Source organism: Onychostoma macrolepis, chromosome 18, assembly GCF_012432095.1.
Source record: "Onychostoma macrolepis isolate SWU-2019 chromosome 18, ASM1243209v1, whole genome shotgun sequence".
In the NCBI taxonomy this organism is placed as follows: domain Eukaryota; kingdom Metazoa; phylum Chordata; class Actinopteri; order Cypriniformes; family Cyprinidae; genus Onychostoma; species Onychostoma macrolepis.
In genome coordinates, this window is record NC_081172.1 from 26,910,523 (window position 1) to 26,932,696 (window position 22,174).

At 35.7% G+C, this 22,174-nt stretch overlaps 1 protein-coding gene across 4 annotated transcripts in view; it reads right to left on the minus strand.

Annotated features, from left to right (window-relative positions):
• LOC131524270 (rho GTPase-activating protein 42) overlaps positions 1-22,174 on the minus strand; it is a 109,362-nt gene that overhangs the window by 86,801 nt on the left and 387 nt on the right. The gene's annotated exons all lie outside the window — the stretch shown is intronic.

The following is a 22,174-nucleotide window of genomic DNA, read 5'->3' on the forward strand; positions in this document are numbered from 1 at the left end:
AGGGAAAGTAAATAATGACAGAATTTCCACATTTTATGTGAACTATCCCTTTAAACATGATCCAATGTGCACAGAACATGCATGTCGCCACTTAGCAAAATTCCTGTTGTGACATTAACAAGCACAATGCATCTGGCGTGCAATTTTTCAACGAGTGTAATTACAGGGCATGCTGTGAAACCTGGCAGTAGAGGCAGTGTGCACATATGACGGGCTTCCAGCCTGCTTTTATCACAGGATTCATCTGATGTCACACCTCCACACAGCCTGCCATGGAAGAGTGCCTCCATAGCTCACTGCCTGTTAAGGAAAGGACATTTCCTCCGGCCCTGCTACAACAACAAGCCATAAGAGACAGTGACGGTGCTTGTGTTTAATAGTGTGTTGCAGATAGTGGCCGGCTACGTGTATGCGTATATGTTTTTTTATGTGTGGGTGGGTGTGTGTAGAGAAAAGGCATTTCAGTTCTGTCTTCACATTCCAAAACGTTCCATCGGCTGGAAGACAGTCAATAATGAGGCAAATCACACCTTTTATAGTGATAATATGATCTCACACAAAAGTCTCTAAAAACAGAATGAGAGAGCATCCGCTGCAAAACTTACTTAAAGCATGCAGTGTGTGTTCAGTGAATTCCACTGGATGATACTAAATTTAAACATCAGTTTGAAGGAAGCTTTGAAGTCAACATAAAATGACAATCAAATACCATTTTATACCATTTGTTTAATTTAAAGCAGTACAACTTTAAATTTAAGTAGTATAGCAGAGTGTGGCCAGGATTTAAAGGGATAGTTCACCCAAAAAAATGAAAATGACCTCATGATTAGCTCACCCTCAAGCCAGGTGTAAATGACATTCTTCTTTCAGACAAATACAATCGGAGTTATATTAAAAAATGTCCTGGCTCTTCCAAGCTTTATAATGGCAATGAATGGTGGCCAAGATTTTGAAGCAAAATTAAGTGCATCTATCCATCATAAAAAGTGCTCCACGCGGCACAGGGGGGTTAATAAAGGCCTTCTGAAGCGAATTGATGCATTTGTGTAAGAAAAGTATCCATATTTTAAAACTTTATAAAGTTTTATCTCTAGCTTCCGCTAACTGTCGTACACACGTTCACGAGAGAGTGAACAAAGTTTTGTTTACAGCAGCGGTTCTCAATTCCAGTCCTCGCACCCCCCTGCTCTGCATATTTTGCATGTCTCTCTTTATATACATATATATATATATATATATATATATAATTTAATCTGATTCTGAATCTTTCAGCTGTATGAAAGTCAATCATGTGGCTATCATAAAAAAAATAATAGAAAAAGACAAAATTCTCTCCCATAAAGTAATCAGTTTCCTCATAAAAGTCAGGGTACTAAATTCAGTGCATTGAAGCCTCTCCAACACTGACATCCATTCAAAAAATAAGAAAAGCCAACCCATTCTCACTCCAAAGGGGATAATGATAATAAAAGTCATGCCCCAAATATCATGCCATGATGATAAAATTATATCCCAGCAAATAATTGCATGATAATAAGATTCCCATGCCCTTTGCATCAGTATATCAATCGCAAATGTTTCTCAATGAAAGCAATAAAGGCCTAAAGAATGCTGATGGCATCTGTAGAATGACGCGTATGTCATGGAACTGTAGCGTTTATCAGCCACCTAGGAAGATAAGCCGTGCCTAAAACATTTCACAGGTATTGCACATCAATACGTCTTTCTGTACTTGTGTTTTCAAGTTCAAGGCGGCAGTTCATAACAGTGAATCTAAGTATCTAAAATGAAGCACAGACTATATTCAAGTGACAAACAAACAAACAAATAAATAAAAATTTCCAAAAACAGGCAAAATGGGCAATCTTTCAGCCTAGGGTGAACTCAGAATGTACATATATTTGTCCCAAACAGATGTCATTGAAATTTCATGGAAATCTGTGAATGGCACTCTGTTTCATGGCAGGATTTTGATCAGCCCCTGGAGTCGTAGTCACCATCAGTGTGCATACATTCATAGAAAACAATGTGTTTGAAAAAGTCCTTTAATAGCAAGTCCGTTCACTCCATGGCCATCTTGGGAACAAGTACATGCAAGCACAGCTCCCACCTGCCTGGATGTGGAAACACTGCAATGTCAAAAATCGCTTACCAATAGGAGTCACTTTTAGTGCATGAATAATATCTTATGGTGTTCTAGACTATATGGTAGCACCTCATAAAATCAGACAAAAATAACATTTATCAGATATCAGCATTTTAAAAACATTTGAGTTTTTTGCTATATTGAAAGCCAATATATTGAAGACTTAAAAAAAAAAACGTAATTATTTAAAACATTAAAAAGATTGATTTTGCCTGTCTTTTCTGTGTAATACAATATATGTGTTGCATTCCTAAATGCTTGTGGATGCATTTCTAAAATGACTTTACATGTCAAACCATTTGTAAAGTAGACAAAGCGATTATACCATTTCAAAAGCATAGCCTTGTCTAAAAAACAGACCTACAACTGTAGTATCAGTGTATCTGACAAATTCCACAGCTCTTGGAAAAAGTCTACTGTGTATTTTCATAAACGCAGACACCAGCAAGACCACTTACATCATTTATTTGTCCATAACAGACTGTCACACACGTGAAGGGACCATTAACGTTTCCTTTGTTCAAGGTTCATATAAAAGTCATGAAACAGAACCGCCAAATTATAATGTTCTTTTGAAGATTGACAGGTAATGTATTACGGAACGTCTCAGAGAGAACTTGTATTCCTCTGATACCCAATCAGATGCTCTTGACAGAAAGACCGTACTGATTTGCCATGAGAGCAGCCCATCAAAGAGGCCCTCGTCTACCTCCAGCTTAACAAGAAGCAAGGGATTGTTCTCTCATCGAACCTTAGGAGTTCCCTGTCCTTTGATTCCACTCAGAGGGGATCGAAAGTGGATGAGTCTTGCTCCAGGTAACGATGACAATCGCTCATCAGCCTCTCAGCGGGGGTGCCCATGTGTCAGCCGGAGGAAATCAGGCCTGGCACTCCTCCAGTCAGCACCTCTCTGAGCACCGATCCCCCAGTCAGGCCTGCTGTATCTCAACCTAAACAACACTGCATGTGCTTGAAACTCGAAAAAAGACATGGAGAGGGTAATAAATATTTGATCTTTGAATTTACATGGCCAGGTGACGTCTTTAAGACCTGATGGAAGGCTATTGCTTAATAATAGCTCATCAGCTCTATCTCATAGGGCCCACAGCACTTTAAATGTATCTAACTTGGCGCCACTTTTGACACCCGTAGCTATGTGTTAATGTTTGCACTTTTCAAGGTGACTTAGATTAAATCACGTGGATTGTTAAAAGAAGAGTTCACCCAAAAATGAACATTTCCAGAAAATGTACCAACCCTCAGGCAATCCAAGATGTAGATGAGATGTTTCTTCATCAGGACAGATTAGGAGAAATTTAGCATTAAATCACTTGCTCACCAATGGATCCTCTGCAGTGAATGGGTGCCATCAAAATGAGATTGCTGATAAAAACATCACAATAATCCACAAGTATATCCACAACTCAAGTCCACCAATTACAGCATTAATTGCTTGTAAGAAACAAACCCTTCATTAAGTCACATCTGGCCAAAATACAAGTCCATAATCCATAATAATGCTTCCTCCAATAAAAAAGTCATCTCATCTGAACTCTCATTCTGACGGCACCCATTCACTGCAGAACGTCCATTTCTTCAAATCTGATGAAGAAATAAATAATTTCCACAAATTTTAATGAAAATTATCAACAACAAATTTGATTAACAAATAGTTACGTGCATAGAAAACTTTCACCAGTTATTTCCATGGACAAAACACATCAGAAATACACTATAAAACAGAGAGAGCTACTCCTTTAAACTTCACAGTTGTCTCTGAACGAACGTTGGCGTGTGCATGCACATCAAACAGATGGCAATATAATTCTGTTAAATATGCATCTTTGGACTTGTAATGAGATATAAATGTAATATGATTTACATACATAAGTTCCAGTACCTTATTATTGTGGCCAGGTTTTAGAATATAATATCTATTTTAACCCATTTCTGCACATAATGTGTAGCATAGCCTACATAGATGATTTTTGTCAGTATGCAAATGTTTTGAAGGAGATCACTGGGGTATGCAGGATGTTTTTTTTTATGATAATAAAACAAATAAATGCATGCTTTTTAAATCAGATTAATCAAAACATACTGTAATAGATTAACCCATTATCAAAATAATTGTCAGTTGCAACCCTAGATTCAACAAAATTAGCACTGCCGCATTTATATGGGCCACAAAGTAGAATTGTTTTGCAACTTTATGTTAAATTACAACATAAGCCCTGTTTTTTAGTGAGCTGCCTACATTCGTTTTAGTGGCCTGCATTTTAAGTTAAGTTATCATAGGTACTCCTGAAACATGCAGGATGATTAAGTGAGAGAAATGTTGAAAATATGATTCCAATTCATTTGGTACCAAAAAAACTGGTTACAATATAAAGTAGTTTGCTTACATCGTATCTACACCAGACCCAACCGTTGTTACTCATGTCGCATCGTGATAGAAGCCGTCTACACTGGATCCAATGTAGGCAGAATACATTTTTAGGATTTTTTGTCTTTAGTTGCATTGTGCCGCTCCTGTAGACACAGTACTGGCAATATGTTAACACCATGTTCTTTTGAAATCATTTAGTCCCATGCACTTTATTTGGCTTTCTCAATTAATAGTTATTCAAACATAGCCATGTATTAAAACATTTTTGGCACACATTGCAAGTAGGCCTGTTTTTCATTTTTGCAGTAGTAGAGGCCTATATATTCTGAAAAACAAAAACAAACAGTTTAACTTCTTACTGAACACTAAGCTAATACATATTAACTTTTTTATTCTCTGTTCTGTTCTAGTATTCTGACTTGTAATATGTCTGATATGAAACTTTAGGCTGTATTTCTCTGTGCCCGTGGGTGAGTGTGTACCTAAAGTCTGTCAAGTATTTCCAGTGGAAGCTTAATTAGACGTTTCTGGCAATCTGAAGTGAGGTGTCAACACACTGACAAATTTCTTCAACATGCCAAGTCAAAAATTTATGTAAAATTCTGACACATTTACCAACTTACAAGAAAGTTGCATCATTAAAGAGAGGTTAAGGTAACACAATAAACATAACCAACCAGCCAAAAAGATACCCAAACATTTCTGCCAATCAAACGGGTTGCAGCAGCAAGACAAGACCTCCATTATCAGCCTCATTCAGATGGAAATACTAGCTGTCAGACATGAGAACCACAGACCACGGACAACTTTGTTCACGGTGGCTCAACAGCCTCAAAAATACATTAATTCTGGATAGAATCACTCTTACAAGTCTTACAAACAAGCCTCTTACAGCAAAAACAAAGTGGCATGCATCTCAAATGGTAATCATGCCACGTCTACAAGAGGAAAGACAGAATGACAAAACCAGGTGTCAGCTTAGCTTTGATGCACTAGATACACAAAAAGCAAAACAATGCCTGAAATATATTGCATAAACAAAACTAAACAGCCATCCAGTAGAACAAACAAATGCATCTCATTCAGATTCCATCAAACAGTGTCACTTTTAATTAGCAGCAAAGAGCATATCGTTTAGTGCAAATTTCTCCTTTCTGCTGAGCAAAGGGAAATACTTCTGTTTAGCACAACACATCAAGTATTAACATCTGTAGGGATTATTTAAAGATCATTGTTATATGCATTAGCTGAATGGAGTTCAGTTACATATGAGAATTCATCTGGATAAATGATCAATTACACAGTATTCTATATCTTCATATCTTGGCATGAGTTTTGTAAGATGTAAGACAGTAAAATGAAAGACAGGCCACTGGGTGATACTGCTAGTCAAGGTCCAATGATAATACTGGGATTTCTTGCAACAAACAACAGAATTTAGCTTTTCATAACCATCTTCCTTTTCACCAAGGCTTAGAATTAAACAGGTAGTTTTGTTATGGCTATGCCTTAAAAGCTTTTATTTAAATGCCCTATTTGCATGTGAAATGAGAAAGTGTTTACTTTGCTATCTTGTCCAATACACTTCCCAATCATTCAAATACAGCCTCTTTGAAAAGTCTGCAATTACATTGTGACAAATTCATAAAACAATCAACACTGAATTTAGGATCAGGTAATGGTACTGAAATAATACATTCTTAATATTTGTTTTTAATTTAAAAATAAAACATATGAAATTCTAATTTGATTTTTTCTGGACTTTGTGATGTAAAACAAATGGTCTGCCAAAAATGATGGTAATTAAATGAATATATAATTAAACTTTTCAAATAAGTAATCAAGTGAAAATGTAACAATTTTAATTGTACTTCTTGGCAAACCAAGTGCTTCACAACCGAGGTTGACTGTAGTAGTAGTAAAGACCTGAGAAACAGCAGTTTTAGACTTTAGTCTTACTCTGGTACCACTTTATTTTTTTGTTACACATTACATGTACTTACTATTATAGTAACAATAAATTATGCGTAATTACATGCAAGTAATAAGCCAAATCCTAATCCAAAACCTAACCATAAGGTAAGTACAAGAACATGTAGTTAATTTATATTACTCTGTACTTAAATGTATAATTACACTGTAAAAAGGACACCATAAAATAAAGTGTAACCCTTATTCTTTAGACAACCTTCTGCTTCATTCATTTAATTGTAAGAAACGTTGTGAATGCATTCATATATAGATTAAAATATGTAGAAGGGCCTGAAGAAACAATGCAGCATCTTGAGAAAAATAATAAAGATATACTGATGTATAACTGTACCTAGTTCAGGAAGTTCAGCCGAGTTTCAGTTAATGGTTTGTTTGGACTGAGGAGGAAGTTTTCAGTTCTGTAACTCACCGTATCTTAACTTAGTACATTGAAACTTTATTTTCAACAATGTGATATATTTCAAAAGGAACCAGGATATTCAACAAGATAAACTGTGGTCGTCATATACCAGAATGGAGCTAAGTGGTTGAAAAATGTGACTGAAAAGTAAAAGTGATTCCTAGTCATTTGAAAAGGAAAGTAGTTTCAAAGGCAGAGCACGTAATAACATTTTGATAAAATATTTCAAAGACAACTGTTGCCCTGATGAATAATGCACAGTAAGACATGGATCAAAAAATATAAATAGGCTTGATTTAGATTTTTTTTTTCCTGATATAAAACCTCAAAGGATAAAACAAGGCTTTGATCAAGGTTGTCAAACCAGTAGGCCAAAAATCAGTTTTTTTTTTTGTTGGGTTTTTTTGCAAACACATTTCTGCTAGGGTTGGGCGATGTCAACAAAATTGGCATCGGACGATGTCTACGGTGAAACATCGCGATGGACGATGACATTAGGGGGTTTAGGGGGTGTGCCCGAATTGTGAATCCATATTAAGAAAGACACGGAAAACACATAACGATTCCTAACGGTTGCCTGTTACATTACAGTACATAAAATTTCACTTACCACATAAACAGAGTAAGGAGAGATGACTGAGGACGATACAGTATACAATACAGTATAATTACCCAATGATATAACTGCGAGAGAAAGTATTGCAATATGTATTTTCCTCCCATCTCGTATTTATTCCCTTTAGGGGTTCCGAAGTACACGTCATTTTCTTTCCAAACACGATATTGGGATGCGGTGGATTGAGGATGGATGGGGGGGGGGTTGCACGATGTCTATCAGCCATCGGCCCAACCCTAATTTCTGCAACATATAAATACTGTAGCTAAACACTGATTGCTGTGTAAATGGATATGTTTTTCTGTCTGCTGCAAGAAGTTCTAATACACAATCAGTCGCATGCCATTTTCACAACTGAATGCAATGAATAAAAGTTGGTTATTTTAGTACCATTGGTATGATATAGTTTTTGTTATAATTTTTTGGAAGATTTTTATTTTATTTTTGTTTAATTATCAATTTTTTGTATCTTTTTTTGTTTTATAGTTCCTCTTGTTGTTGTCCTTTTTGTCAATTTTTTTAAATGTCTATATACATGGCACTTACAAGTTTAGAATGATTAAATGTTAAAATTATGTTTCTGAAAAAGTCTTATGCTCAACTAGGTTGCATTGATTTAATTAAAAATACTGCAAAAGCAGTAATATTTTGACAATTTAAAATACATTTTAAAAGTCAATTTATTCCTGTGATGCAAAACTGCATTTTCAGCATCATTGCTCCAGTCATCAGTGTCACATGATGATTTAAAAATCATTCTAATATGTTGATTTTCTACTCAAGCAATATTTTTTATTGTTATCAGTGTGAAAAACATTTAAGTTTTAGTTTTTAGCTTTAGTTATTTTAGTACTTCAAATTAAACTAAACAAAAATGAGAAGTGCTGCCTTGGAAACTATAGCTGAAATAAAATAATTTTACATTTTTTAATATTTTATTTTATTTCAGTTGATGTTTATTTTATTTCAAGTAATGTACATGTTTTTTATGGTTTTAGTTTTAGCATAAATTTAAATGACAACAATTGTACAAAATAACAGTTTTGCACACAGAAAACACCGTTGTCAAAATGTTCCCTTTCACACAGATCAGTGAAAAAGACTAAAAATGCTGTATTACGCATGCCAGGCCAGTAGATGGCGATGTCACTTTGTATAGAAACACTATGCGCCTACTCACATACGCATTCCTATAGAATGAATATGTAATACGCATGCGTACGACACCACCATTTTCACAAATTTGTTTTTTGGTAGTTTACGGTAGATGATAATGGTATTGTTTTAAAAAATTTGCACTTTAAAACCCATTTTCAATATGGTTGCATTGTCAAGCTCCCAAAATGCTGCTCTCATGTAAATTAACGACCAAAACAAATATAAAGTTTTCTATTTTTAGTTCAAAACAGTGTCGTGTAAACAGCCCCTCAGGTAACAATAATAAACCAATGCAGCAACTAAGATGTACTATATTACAGTATCTGTAATGAGCATAACAAAAACAAACAGTGAAACACTGGTTTAGAAAATCTGTTAAAATACCGTCCATGTATGTTCATTTAGCAACACTTGAAATGTTAAATGATGTTTTAGTCAATAAAGAGTGTTTCTCTCATCCAGGGCTCCAGGTCATATAAGGCAACAGCTCTTGGGAGTGAATCTATAAAGGTCAGAGCCGTATTCACGCTGACATTTTTATAGATGGAATGGCCAGAGAAACATTTTCTAACACAGTGGAAACTGTGTAACTTGTTTCTTAGAGCCTTGAAGAATTAGAACCTTTCACTGTATAAGTAACTCCCCACAATCCAATCTTTGTTCAGATTAATTAGCCTCCCAGCATCCTGAGTCCTACTGATACAAACTAACACAGACTCGGGCACACACTTGCTGTACTGTCAGTGAGGAAAGTTATCAGTGTGGGAGGAAAGGACAAGCCTACCCAACATTGTTTACAGCGCATTTCCTGTGGCAAAGCCCCTGGAGTATTGCACTTACTCACATAAACACACACCACTCCCAGAAGACTAGTGAAATCCAAATAGAGACCTTACTAATGCAGCGATAGAGGAAGAGAAATGCTTTCAAATTTAGTGCACCGGCGGCTTGTTCTTTGCGAGAGTGAGTGGAGCACAAATGTCACTTATCAATGCCACAATGTGGACTTGATGTTTTCTATGTCTGCAATGCTGCTCCTAAATGTGGTTTCTTAAACTACAGTAATAGATGACAAAAATAATTAACAGTTCAAAATTACATTTTTATATTTAGTTTACATTACAATGATTGTACTAAAAATTGAAAAGTTCTTTGCATTTTTTAAAAGTTTTAACGTACAGACGATTACTTTGTCAAAATGGTCCCCTTCACACAGATCCACAAAATTGACTAAAACAGTTGTAAAACAGGCCAGTAGTTGGCGATACTATTTGCCTACGCACATTCGCATATAGACTGAACATGTTGTACGTTTGTGCATGACATCACCATTTTCACAAATTTGCATTTTCATAGTTTACATGGAGACAATAATGGTATATTTTCAAAAACTTGCACTGTTTTCAAAGTTTTGCGTTTTCAGGACCTCAAAACACCATTGTTGTGTCAATGAATGGCCAAAACACATAAAAGGTTTTCCATTTTTAGTTGCTAATGGTTGTCGTATAAACACCCCATTAAGGTCGGGACACACCAAGCCGACTTCAAAGAACTAGCGGCGACAAAAGCCGATGGTATTGTCACCTTGCGTCAGCAGCGTCTGAACCAAAAAGCTGTGCTTAAACACTGCACAGACTACAGCCAACTGCAAACTAACATGTGTGTTCTGCACCTGCGTGAGAGGAATTAACTGTCTATATCAGCAGCCATCAATAGTATATATTCATCATTCAAAAGAAGAAACCGAAACAAGAGTTACGCATATATACAAAATGTAAACCAAGCAGCACTTGCTTACCATTTTGAATATCAGTTATTTTATTAACTTTCTTCATTTTAAGCTGTTCATGTTGTAATGAAAATATTTGTATATTGGAATGCTTGGGAAAGATCACGTAACATTAGAAATTGCTCGTTTTCATCACTTTCAAGTTTAATTCTCGTGCACTGACTCGTTTGCTAAACTGAACATCCAATCAGAGTTCTCATTCTTGCCGAAGGCCCCAGCACTGATTCAACATGTTGAATTGAACAAACTACCGCCGACGTGAGCCGACGAGAGCTGACGTGTGGAACACACCAAACAAACTAGCCTGACAGATGGTTCATGTTTTTCAAAGCACAGATGCGGGAAGTGGAATTGTTAAAAAATGGGCTTCGAGACCTTGCATTTTTCTCAAGTTTAACTTATTTTCACTTGAGCGTTGGATCAGTAGTTCCCAATCCTGGTCCTGGAGAAGGCTCAACACTGCACATTTTAGATTCTCGCTAATCAAACACACTCATCAGATAATTATTAAAGACTCCAAGGCCTCAAATTTGTGTGTCAGATATGAGAGACATCAAAAACGTGCAGTATTGGGGGTTCTCCAAGACCACGTTTGGGAACCAAAGTTTCAAAAAATATGCAAGACAGGAAAACATGCAAGATGGTCAAATACGTCCGTCAAGTGCTTGTTTACATAGAAAAAACAATGGAAAAATAGTGCACTGGAACGGAAAAACCCATTCTTTGTGAATCAGCCCTTACTCATGAGTGCTTAGTTCTGACCTTTAATATATGCACTTTTATACATTTATATTTCTGCTTTTAAAACCAGCTTAGACTTGATGGTTGTGTACAGTAGGTCTAAAGCCATAACTTAAAAAAATTTGCTTTTCACTTCTCCCATAGTGTATAATGTATATAAAAGTAAAGATTCTGAAAGCATCGAATGACATCCTATAATAGTTTGCCATAGCTTTACAGTAGTAACAATAAATGTGCTATTTTATTAAACAACCCAAATTCCAGAATGTTGGGACATTTTTTAAAATTTGAATAAAATGAAAACTAAAATAATTTCAAATCACATGAGCCAATATTTTATTCACAATAGAACATAGATAACATAACAAATGTTTAAACTGAGAAATTTTACAATTTTAATCACAAAATGGGCTGATTTCAAATTTGATGCCTGCTACAGGTCTCAAAATAGTTGGGACGGGGGTATGTTTACCATGGTGTAGCATCTCCTCTTCTTTTCAAAACAGTTTGAAGATGTCTGGGCATCGAGGTTATGAGTTTCGTTGTTGGAATTTGGTCCCATTCTTGCCTGATATATGTTTCCAGCTGCCGAAGAGTTTGTGATCATCTTTGACGTATTTTTCATTTAATGATGCACCAAATGTTCTCTATAGGTGAAAGATCTGGACTGCAGGCAGGCCAGTTCAACACCCGGACTCTTCTACTACGAAGCCATGCTGTTGTAATAGCTGCAGTATCTGGTTTTGCATTGTCCTGCTGAAATACACAAGGCATTCCCTGAAATAGACGTTGTCTGGAGGGGAGCATATGTTGCTCTAAAACCTTGATATACCTTTCAGCATTCATAGTGCACTCATGCACTCCCATATCATCAGAGATGCTGGCTTTTGAACTGAACGCTGATAACACGCTGGAAGGTCTCCCTCCACTTTAGCCTGGAGGACATGGCGTCCGTGATTTCCAACAAGAATGTCAAATTTGGACTCGTCTGACCATAGAACACTTTTCCACTTTGAAACAGTCCATTTTAAATGAGCCTTGGCAAATCAGACACGACGGTGCTTCTGGAGCATGTTCACATATGGCTTCCTTTTTGCATGATAGAGTTTAAGTTGGAATCTGCAGATGACACGGCAGATTGTGTTTACCGACAGTGGTTTCTGGAAGTATTCCTGGGCCCATTTAGTAATGTCAATGACAGAATCATGCCGATGAGTGATGCAGTGTCGTCTGAGGGCATCCAACAAAGGTCTTCGGCCTTGTCCCTTACGCACAGAGATTTCTCCAGTTTCTCTGAATCTTTTGATGACGTTATGCACTGTAGATGATGAGATTTGCAAAACCTTTGCAATTTGACGTTGAGGAACGTTGTTTTTAAAGTATTCCACAATCTTTTTACGCACTCTTTCACAGATTGGACAGATCTTTTCACAGATCTTTACTTCTGAGAGACTCTGCCTCTCTAAGACATCCCTTTTATAGCTAATCATGTTACAGACCTGATGTCAATTAACTAAATTAGTTGCTAGATATTCTCCCAGCTGAATCTTTTCAAAATTTCTTGCTTTTTCAGCCCTTTGTTGCCCCCGTGCCAACATTTTTGAGACCTATAGCAGGCATCAAATTTGAAATGAGCTCATTTAGTGGATAAGTGTAAAATTTATCCGTTTAAACATTTGATATGTTCTCTATGTTCTATTGTGAATAAAATATTGGCTCATGTGATTTGAAAGTCTTTTAGTTTTCATTTTATTAAAATTTAAAAAAACGTCCCAACATTTCCGGAATTCGGGTTGTACCATCTGAATTTTACCATGTTATGTCAACAAATGGAAAAGTCAGCCAGCCGTTTATCATGTTAATTATTGTGCCTTTAGCCCCAAAAGAGGCACTTTTTACTTCAGCCACCATACTTTTACATATTCTTCTGTTATTGAAAAACTGTTGCTTTACCTTGTACAAAACTGAAAAACAATAACAAGACCCACGTCTTAAAATACAGTCAATAATTTTATCAATTGCTAGGTAAATACACAATGTTTAAAAAGTATTACATCAAATTAACATAATTATAGGTGTGACCTTTGTTATTATTAACAGCTGTAATTACTGTTAATGAGTCATTTTAAATTTGCTGATATTTTAGCATGTTTAGTAAACCTTTGGAAGGCTGACTGACCAAAACATTGCTAAAAAATATGTTGTAATGCTGCAAGCTTGAGTAGTGTGCAGGATTTATACATTTTTGGAGTCGTATAAAGCCTTCAGAGTGCCGTGACCTGTAATCTCCATAGTACATCCATTATCGAAAGCAATTTTTCTGAGACAAGTAAACATTATTTTCTATGGTAATCGACAATCTCGCAGACACTATAAATGGATCTCAACTAACCTAGACATTCACATTCCTTTACCACAGGTGTCAGCAATCTTGCCACACTGAGAGATAATCACTGCACGTGAGCAATACCGAAAGAGGTGTTTTTCATTTAAATAAAGTACCTTGAACCTTCATACCAATGCACATTTTGAGCTATATTATTCGTACATTATTCCTCAAAGTCACACAGCCTGTTTTATTAACATCAGGAACTATAAATACTATTTAAACTAGGATTTTAACCTATGCTAGTCAACAGATCACATGACCACTGCACATACAAGATCAAGGAAGCAGTCAGAAAACACAAATTGAAACAAAAATAACCAGCCTGTACAAATTTAGGCTCCAATGTACAATACTTCTTCCTAAATATTTCACTCAGAGATGAGGAGCAATTGTATAGCAGTTACATAGACATCATTATTTTAATGTGGACAGAAATCCGACCCTGTCATCTTTCTTACTCAGTGCTGAAGATCACTAATCACCTTCATAAGGCAAAGGGCCTTTTGATCAGGCAGCACCTCTAACCCATTAGGGCGGTAAGTAGTCTCTTCAGCTTGAGCTCCCCTTAATTACCTTGACAGACTCTCTGCTGCAAAATTAGATGGGACTAATCTTGTTTGCAGAAGAGCCATGGTTCGTTTCAAACTTCCATTGCTAGGTGAGAAACTCAAGCAGAGCTAGACTGGTTTGTTACATATCAGCTGCAATGTATGATGGCTAGCTCCTAATATAAACAATTCTTGTTTGGATTCACATGTGCACTGATCAAACACTAACACTTAAATGAACAACATGCATTAATCAAGTAAACTGCAGATTTGAGTATGGATGGTAAGGGCACCAAAGTTAACAGTCTACAGACTAAGCTCTAAAAAAATAACAATCACAATTGTGACTCAAGTGTAACATACTGTCAGTATGGTTGTTTCTGCCAGGTATTAAAAACAACGCAAAAGCAAAAAAAAAAACGGTTTAGAACGGTGCCTAGTGTGCAACTTATGCCACAGAGTATTTGTGTGCATTTTATGTAAAATGTGGTTGTACTATACATACATTTACCTAGACATTAAAACATACAATATTAATGTATTGACAGCATCTGAAGCATAAATAATTTACATGCAAACAACTTTTGAGATAAAGACTTACAAATTTTTATTTAATCTATGAATATCTAATTCCAAAAATTAATCGGTTATGCTTTTGATTGCATTTATTAAAAAATAAGCAGCTGGTACATTTATTTTATTTGAAATTATAACATTTCATTCTGTTCTGTGACTTCTGGTGCCAAATTATATCATCTTAAACAAGACCACTTTAAAACTTCAAAATGAATAACATTTCTGTAATCATTTATCCATTACGTATTAATTATTTAATAAGTTTTCAGAATATGCTGTTAATAAAAAATGACAAAAAAAAAGAAGCCGAATATGCTGTGAAGAAATATCCCTAAAGTACACCACAAATGCACCATAACATGATCATAAACATTTTTTTTTATTGTGCACTGTAAAACAAACATTCAGAATTCATTTTATTAATTCAAATCTTTATTCAGCGATCTTTGTTTACCACCCTAGTAGCGACCGTGATATCCAACACTTTAAAAATGTGTTGCCTCAAAAAATGTTATTACAATGGTTTTTACATCATTTAGATTACTTTGGTACTGCTTTTAATCATTTTTGTAATACATTTTTAATAATTAAAAAAAAAAACAGTTTGTATATATTCTGACTGCTTTTTTTTCTATACTGTTGAAAATGGTTATACTTAGGTTTGGGGATGGAATTAGATATGTAAAATATATCTATATATAAAAAAAAAATAAGTAACTATATCCATACATCCATATTGTACATTTCAACATCTACACATAAAGTACTTGTAAATGTATATTTTAAGGGTCAGAAGGTAACAACTGCATATTTTCAATTACATTGTAATTTTCTTGCTTAAAAAAACGTCATTTTTTGTGTCCCACTGCAAAGAATGGGGAAATATGGTAAAGAAGCACAAAGAATGTATTATATTACATTAAGAAAAAGCAAGAGAAAATTACCACCCCAGATTCTAACCGAGTCACTATGTGCCGCCATTAACCACAGGATTATGTGACCTTTCCAAAAACATGCACCCCACTGAAGCATTGAATGAAGTGAACAAAATTGCACTGCCGCCCGGTGACACATCAGTGTGAAAGACACGGTATTATTCATTTGGGTTCATTTGACTGGAGAGAAGTATTTTAAAAGCGTCTCTGAATGATAAAAGGAAATGCTAGTTTTAAAAGTTTCCTGCTGGGTAGAAAGCAAGGGTAAAGCAACAAATTTACTGTACAGAGGAGGATCATAGACCTATTTGAAAGAGACCTTTTAGGACAATTAGTCTTTGTACAATTTTTGAAAGTGATGTTATTTTTTTGTGTGTGTATTAAACTGCAAGGTTGTCTTGTCTGTGTGCCATGCAAAGTAAGCTAAAGGACATGAGAATTTTATGTGTCAATGAAATTAACTTTAATAGACAAGTAACTTGTCATGTCATGATTTACTCACCTTCATGATTTTCCAATCCCTTATGACTTTTGTTTTCCCATGGAACACAAAAGGGTAGATTTTTAATACTTCTTATTTGCTCTTTTCCATGCAGTTGAATTATGACTGATTGCTTTCTCCAGTGAAACATTTGTCTCATTGGAATGAGAGAAATATGCACAGATCAAGTGCCATTCACAAGCAAAAACAGTCCAAAATACAGTATGCCAATGGATTTTGATGTGAGAGGACAACAGGTGATGGACTTTTTCACTGGAGGAAGCGTTATTATGGTTTATTATGGTTTATGGACTCATATTTTGGCCAGTAGCAAAAGTTTAAAGGTAAAATGTCTTAATAATGGATTTGTTTCTTATAACATGCAACTTTTACTTCACAAGACATTAATTGATGGACTGGAGTCATGTGGATTACTTGTAGATTATTGTAATATTTTTAATTAGTTGTTTGGACTCTCATTCTGACGGCACCCATTCACTGCAGAGGATTCATTGGCGAGCAAGTAATGGAATGCAAAATTTCTCCAAATCTGTTCAGATGAAGAAACAAACTCATCTACATCTTGGATGTTGTAAGGGTGAGTACTAGTGCGGTTAAAAAAAACGATTAATCACGATTAATCGAATCCAAAATAAAAGTATTTTTTGTTTACACAATATGTGCGTGTATACTGTGTATATTTATTACGTATGTATATATAAATACATACACATACATTATACATTTCGAAAATATTTACATTTATTTCCATGTATATACAACATCCAGAAATGTTGGGACGTTTTTTAAATTAGAATAAAATGAAAACTAAAAGACTATAATTTTAACTGCCATATATGTAATACTGCATCATCAGGTACTTTTCTTCATATGTTTTGGGAGTGTCCTACCGTCATTAATCTGTGGACACATGTAAACCTGGTTTTATCCTCCTTACTACAAATTGATTGCTTTGCTAAACCAAGTTTTTGTCTTCTTAATGATAATTCTGGTCTCTGTATAAGCTTAATACAAAAGTGAATGTTGTTTTCTGGTTTTACAGCTGCGAAGAAGACAATAATATAGAACTGGTTTACACCGCACATGTGTGGAAAAACATATTGGATCCATAGCCTCCTGAAAACAGTGACTTGTGAATGTACAACAGTGTGAATTAATGGGGCTAAGCCTTCTACTATTGATGCTTGGCAGGGTTTTTTCTTTAACATACTCGATTATATAAAGGAATGACATGTTTTTTCCTCCCTCTCTCTCCCCTTTTTGACTGGACTTTTAAAGTATTGATTATATGTCTTTTGTTTTGTTTTCTGAAATTTTGAAAAGATTCGGCTGGGAGAACATCTAGCAACTAATTAAGTTAATTGACATCAGGTCTGTAACATGATTGGCTATAAAAGGGATGTCTTAGAGAGGCAGAGTCTCTGTGGATTGTGGAATACTTTAAAAACAACGTTCCTCAACGTCAAATTGCAAAGGCTTTGCAAATCTAATCATCTACAGTGCATAACATCATCAAAAGACTCAGAGAAACTGGAGAAATCTCTGTGCGTAATGGACAAGGCCGAAGACCTTTGTTGGATGCCCATGGTCTTCGGGCCCTCAGACGACACTGCACCTCTCATTGGCATGATTCTGTCATTGACATTACTAAATGGGCCCAGGAATACTTCCAGAAACCATTGTCGGTAAACACAATCCGCCGTGCCATCTGCAGATGCCAACTAAAGCTCTATCATGCAAAAAGGAAGCGATGTGTGAACATGGTCCGAAAGCACCGTCGTGTCCTGTGGGCCAAGGCTCATTTAAAACAGACTGTTTCAAAGTGGAAAAGTGTTCTATGGTCAGACGAGTCCAAATTTGACATTCTTGTTGGAAATCACGGACGACGTGTCCTCCGGGCTAAAGGTCTTGTGTAATTCAGCAGGACAATGCAAAACCACATACTGCAGCTATTACAACAGCATGACTTCGTAGTAGAAGAGTCCAGGTGCCGAATTGGCCTGCCTGCAGTCCAGATTAGAGGCCTGCATTCCCGCAGACCCGACCAGATTTCTTGCGACGCGGGATTAAAATCCCTAATAAAACGCGGTTACGGTCGGTAACTCTGGTGCAATTTGAACGGGAGTGGGCGGTCTAACAATATCCCGTTCCCGACGTCTTTTCAGAACAGCATATCTGCCCTTTATTCAAGCACCTGTACAGCCTGTACTCGACTGTTATGCACGCGCTGCACCGTGCAACGCATGAATCAGTGCTTCGTTTTATTTGCAAGGTCTGTGCGCAGCATGTGCATGACGATGCTCAGAGCAGGCTAGCCTACCAGTGAATATATGGCCCGCAGACAGAACAGGCAGGTGGTCCATGAGGGACAGAGCAGAATAAAGATGGAGCAAAGTGTGGATGCGCTGTCCTTGAAGAACGCTCAACTCGGTTTTGTTTATATTTTGCTTAGCCTATCATTTTAATGACAGATGTCGAATTTATTTATTTATTTATTTTTCTTCCACGACACTTTTCCTAGGCTAGTGTTTTTACAGCAAGATCTTAAATGAATTTGGTATTTTGACAAGACGAATAAAATTATAATAGGCCATTTTTGTACAGCATACATTTTTTTTCCCTCTGCGACACTTCCTATTGTGTTCTAAAGGTTAAACAAATTGTATCCTGACAAGACGAATAAAAATAAGGAATACAATTTTTGTACATTTTTATTTTCTTTTTTTCCTACTGTGTTGGCAGCAAAATGTTAAACGAATCTTAAGTCTTAAGACACAAAATTCGTTTAACATTTTGCTGTCAATAAAAGACTCTTGACAAGACGAATAAAATAACAAATACAATTTTGTGCAGACTACACTTTTATTTGTTAGCCTATCTGTCTTTCTTTCAGTAGAGAAAATTTAAATGTGTGATTCTGGAAACGAGATCTAAATTTAGCGGGAACGGTCAGGTCGGGAAGAAAATTATTCAAAGCGGACAGCGGGTGAACAAAGAGTTAATATATAGCGCAGATATATTTAGATATATATAGAGTTAAAAAGTCCCGCGCAGACCTCTAGTCCAGATCTTTCACCAATAGAGAACATTTGGCGCATCATTAAACGAAAAATACGTCAGAGATCACCACAAACTCTTCAGCAGCTGGAAACCTATATCAGGCAAGAATGGGACCAAATTCCAACACCAAAACTCCAGAAACTCATAACCTTGATGCCCAGACGTCTTCAAACTGCTTTGAAAAGAAGAGGAGATGCTACACCATGGTAAACATGCCCCTGTCCCAACTATTTTGAGACCCATAGCAGGCATAAAATTTGAAATGAGCTCATTTTGTGCATAACATTTTTTAATTTCTCAGTTTAAACATTTGTTATGTTATCTATGTTCTATTGTGAATAAAATATTGGCTCATGTGATTTGAAATTCTTTTAGTTTTCATTTTATTCAAATTTAAAAAACATCCCATTCCCAACATTTCCGGAATTCGGGTTGTATTTATATTCATATAATTGATATTATATATAAATATTTTTAATATATAAACATAACATATTTTTCTTAAATATATACATGCATGTGTATATATTTATATATACTAGTGCTATCAAAATAAACTTTGCTGTCGTACCATGGGTGCAGCAGGCGCAATGATATTATGCAGCACTGCTAGCACAAGGAGCGTGCCTTGCAACCATGGAGACATTTGTGAATCCTTGATTATTATGCCAGAATGAGAGAATAGTTCTAGCCAATATCGGCCTAGAAAATCGCAACTTTTCATTTTCTCTTAGTACACGATGTAACTACAGAAGAGTTAAGTTTTAAATAGGAAAAATATCGAAACTCTTTGGTCATTTTTGAGCGAGATGCTAACGGTCTAATCAGATTCAGTGATCTATGCTAAGCTGCAGCTAAAAGTGCTACCGCCAGACCCGGAGATCGGATGAATGGATTAGAAAACGGTAAAACTCAACTGTTTAAATCTTGGGGAGTTGGAAAATGAGTCTATTTTCAAAAATAGTGGACTGTTCCTTTAATGAAGCAGTTGAGCTAGTTCATTAAACTGGTCTGAATGATTCATTCACAAACTGGACTGATCTGATTGTTGAGTTCGACTCTCTGACTCAACAATGAGTTATCGTATGGTTTCAGAGGACTTGGAATATAATCTACAAGTCACACTGACCACTTATATTACTTACATTACTTCTATGGCACTTTTTTGTCCCTTTTTAAGTTTTAAAAGTTTTATTTTACAGTCACTGTAAAATAATTTAAAAAGCACAGGAATAAAGACCAGCATACCCCTCAGAACTGAAAAAAGAAACAAAGTCACACAAATTTTGAAAGATGGATGATTAAATGATGAAAGAACTTTCATTGTTGGGTGAATTATTTCTTTAAAAACATTAAACAGTTCTCCCATTGTCTGCTGTTATCTTAGAGCTAATGTGGCATTCACTAAAAACAAGTTATCTTTTGTTTCTATGTCTGAAGGTCAGCGGTTCCACATAATATTGAAAGCCTCAATTACACACGCATACACAAAAAGAAGCCACAGCATTTTCATGGCCTTGGCACGGGAATCAGATAATCCAGGGGGGGCAACCTTGAGGGGGTTCATACTGTATTTACCCACAATGATCTCAAATCACAATTCCAGCATTCCACACACAGTACAGTACATCTACATTCATGCAATTGGCAGACAAATACTAGCTGAAAAAGCATGCATGGATGCAAGCACAGCTGCATATTTCAAGAATGCACTGTAAATACCAGCACAATCTCATGGCAGTTCCTATTTTACGTTTTGGCAAATTGGTGGCTGATTTGTATGAATGTGTTTGATCTGCTTTAATCCCGGTTATGATTTTATTTAGGGGTGAGGTTAGTGGACCTGCTTACTTTCTTGTAAAAATCGATTTACATTGTATGAAATCAGGTTGGAAATATACCATCTGAGCACCGTTGGCATCCTGCATACTAGTTAGGTCGAAAAGAATTAAAAAAATTACCTGCATTTCACCATGATTCTTTTTTTTTTTTTCAGGAAAAGCACTGATCAGTGTAAGCAGCTAATAAACCAAAGGCCTCTAGTGACAGACTACACTGAGAATCACAACAGTCTCAATGTATCTGTAACCTTGATCAGTAAACTATTTGCCATTTAGAACTTCAGATAAACTCTGAGAAGATACTATCTCACAAACATTCAAACATGAATTGAAATAGAAATGTTGACATTTCACAATTTATCTTCTCCTTTTCTGTCTCTCTACCCTGACCAGCAAAAATATAGTCTGCAATTCTGTAATTTTATAGTTAGGCTATCTTATTACATAACTGGATGTATATTAACTTATCTGATCAGACGAGCATTTAACTGTGTTGAATGTAGTTGACCTTGATAAATTTGTGCATAATTTGATAAAGTGTAATGACTTACTTGTCTTCCTGTCATGCTTTATTTTTAAATCGAAGGGACAACATTCAGTAACAGAGTTAAGATAAATAATATGTTTTAAAACAATTAAAATATCACATTGTTCAATTAATTTTTTTTTTTTTTTTTTTTTGATACAGTTGAGAAATGTCAGTGAGGTGAGGATAATTTAGTTTGATGTGATTAAAACCAGCCACATTTCATGAGGTGTTAATTGTTAGATACAGTAATTTCATCAGTGATTTAGTCTTTTTTGGATTTAAAAAATGGGACATCTGTTTATGGAAATAAGAGTAATATTTCTAATACAAGTTTTGAATGTTTTATTATAGTTATTAGTGATCACAGGGGAGAATAAACAAACTCGGATATTTCTTATTCATCACGTTGGTTGTCTCAAAATCTAGTGAGACGCCTACCTAGACACCACTCTTGAGCATCCCACGCGCGCTCATGCTTTCTAAGTAGACAGCACACTAGGTATTGAGTTACAGCCCACATGAACGGTGATATTAGAGATGCGGGTGTTATTGTATTGATGTGT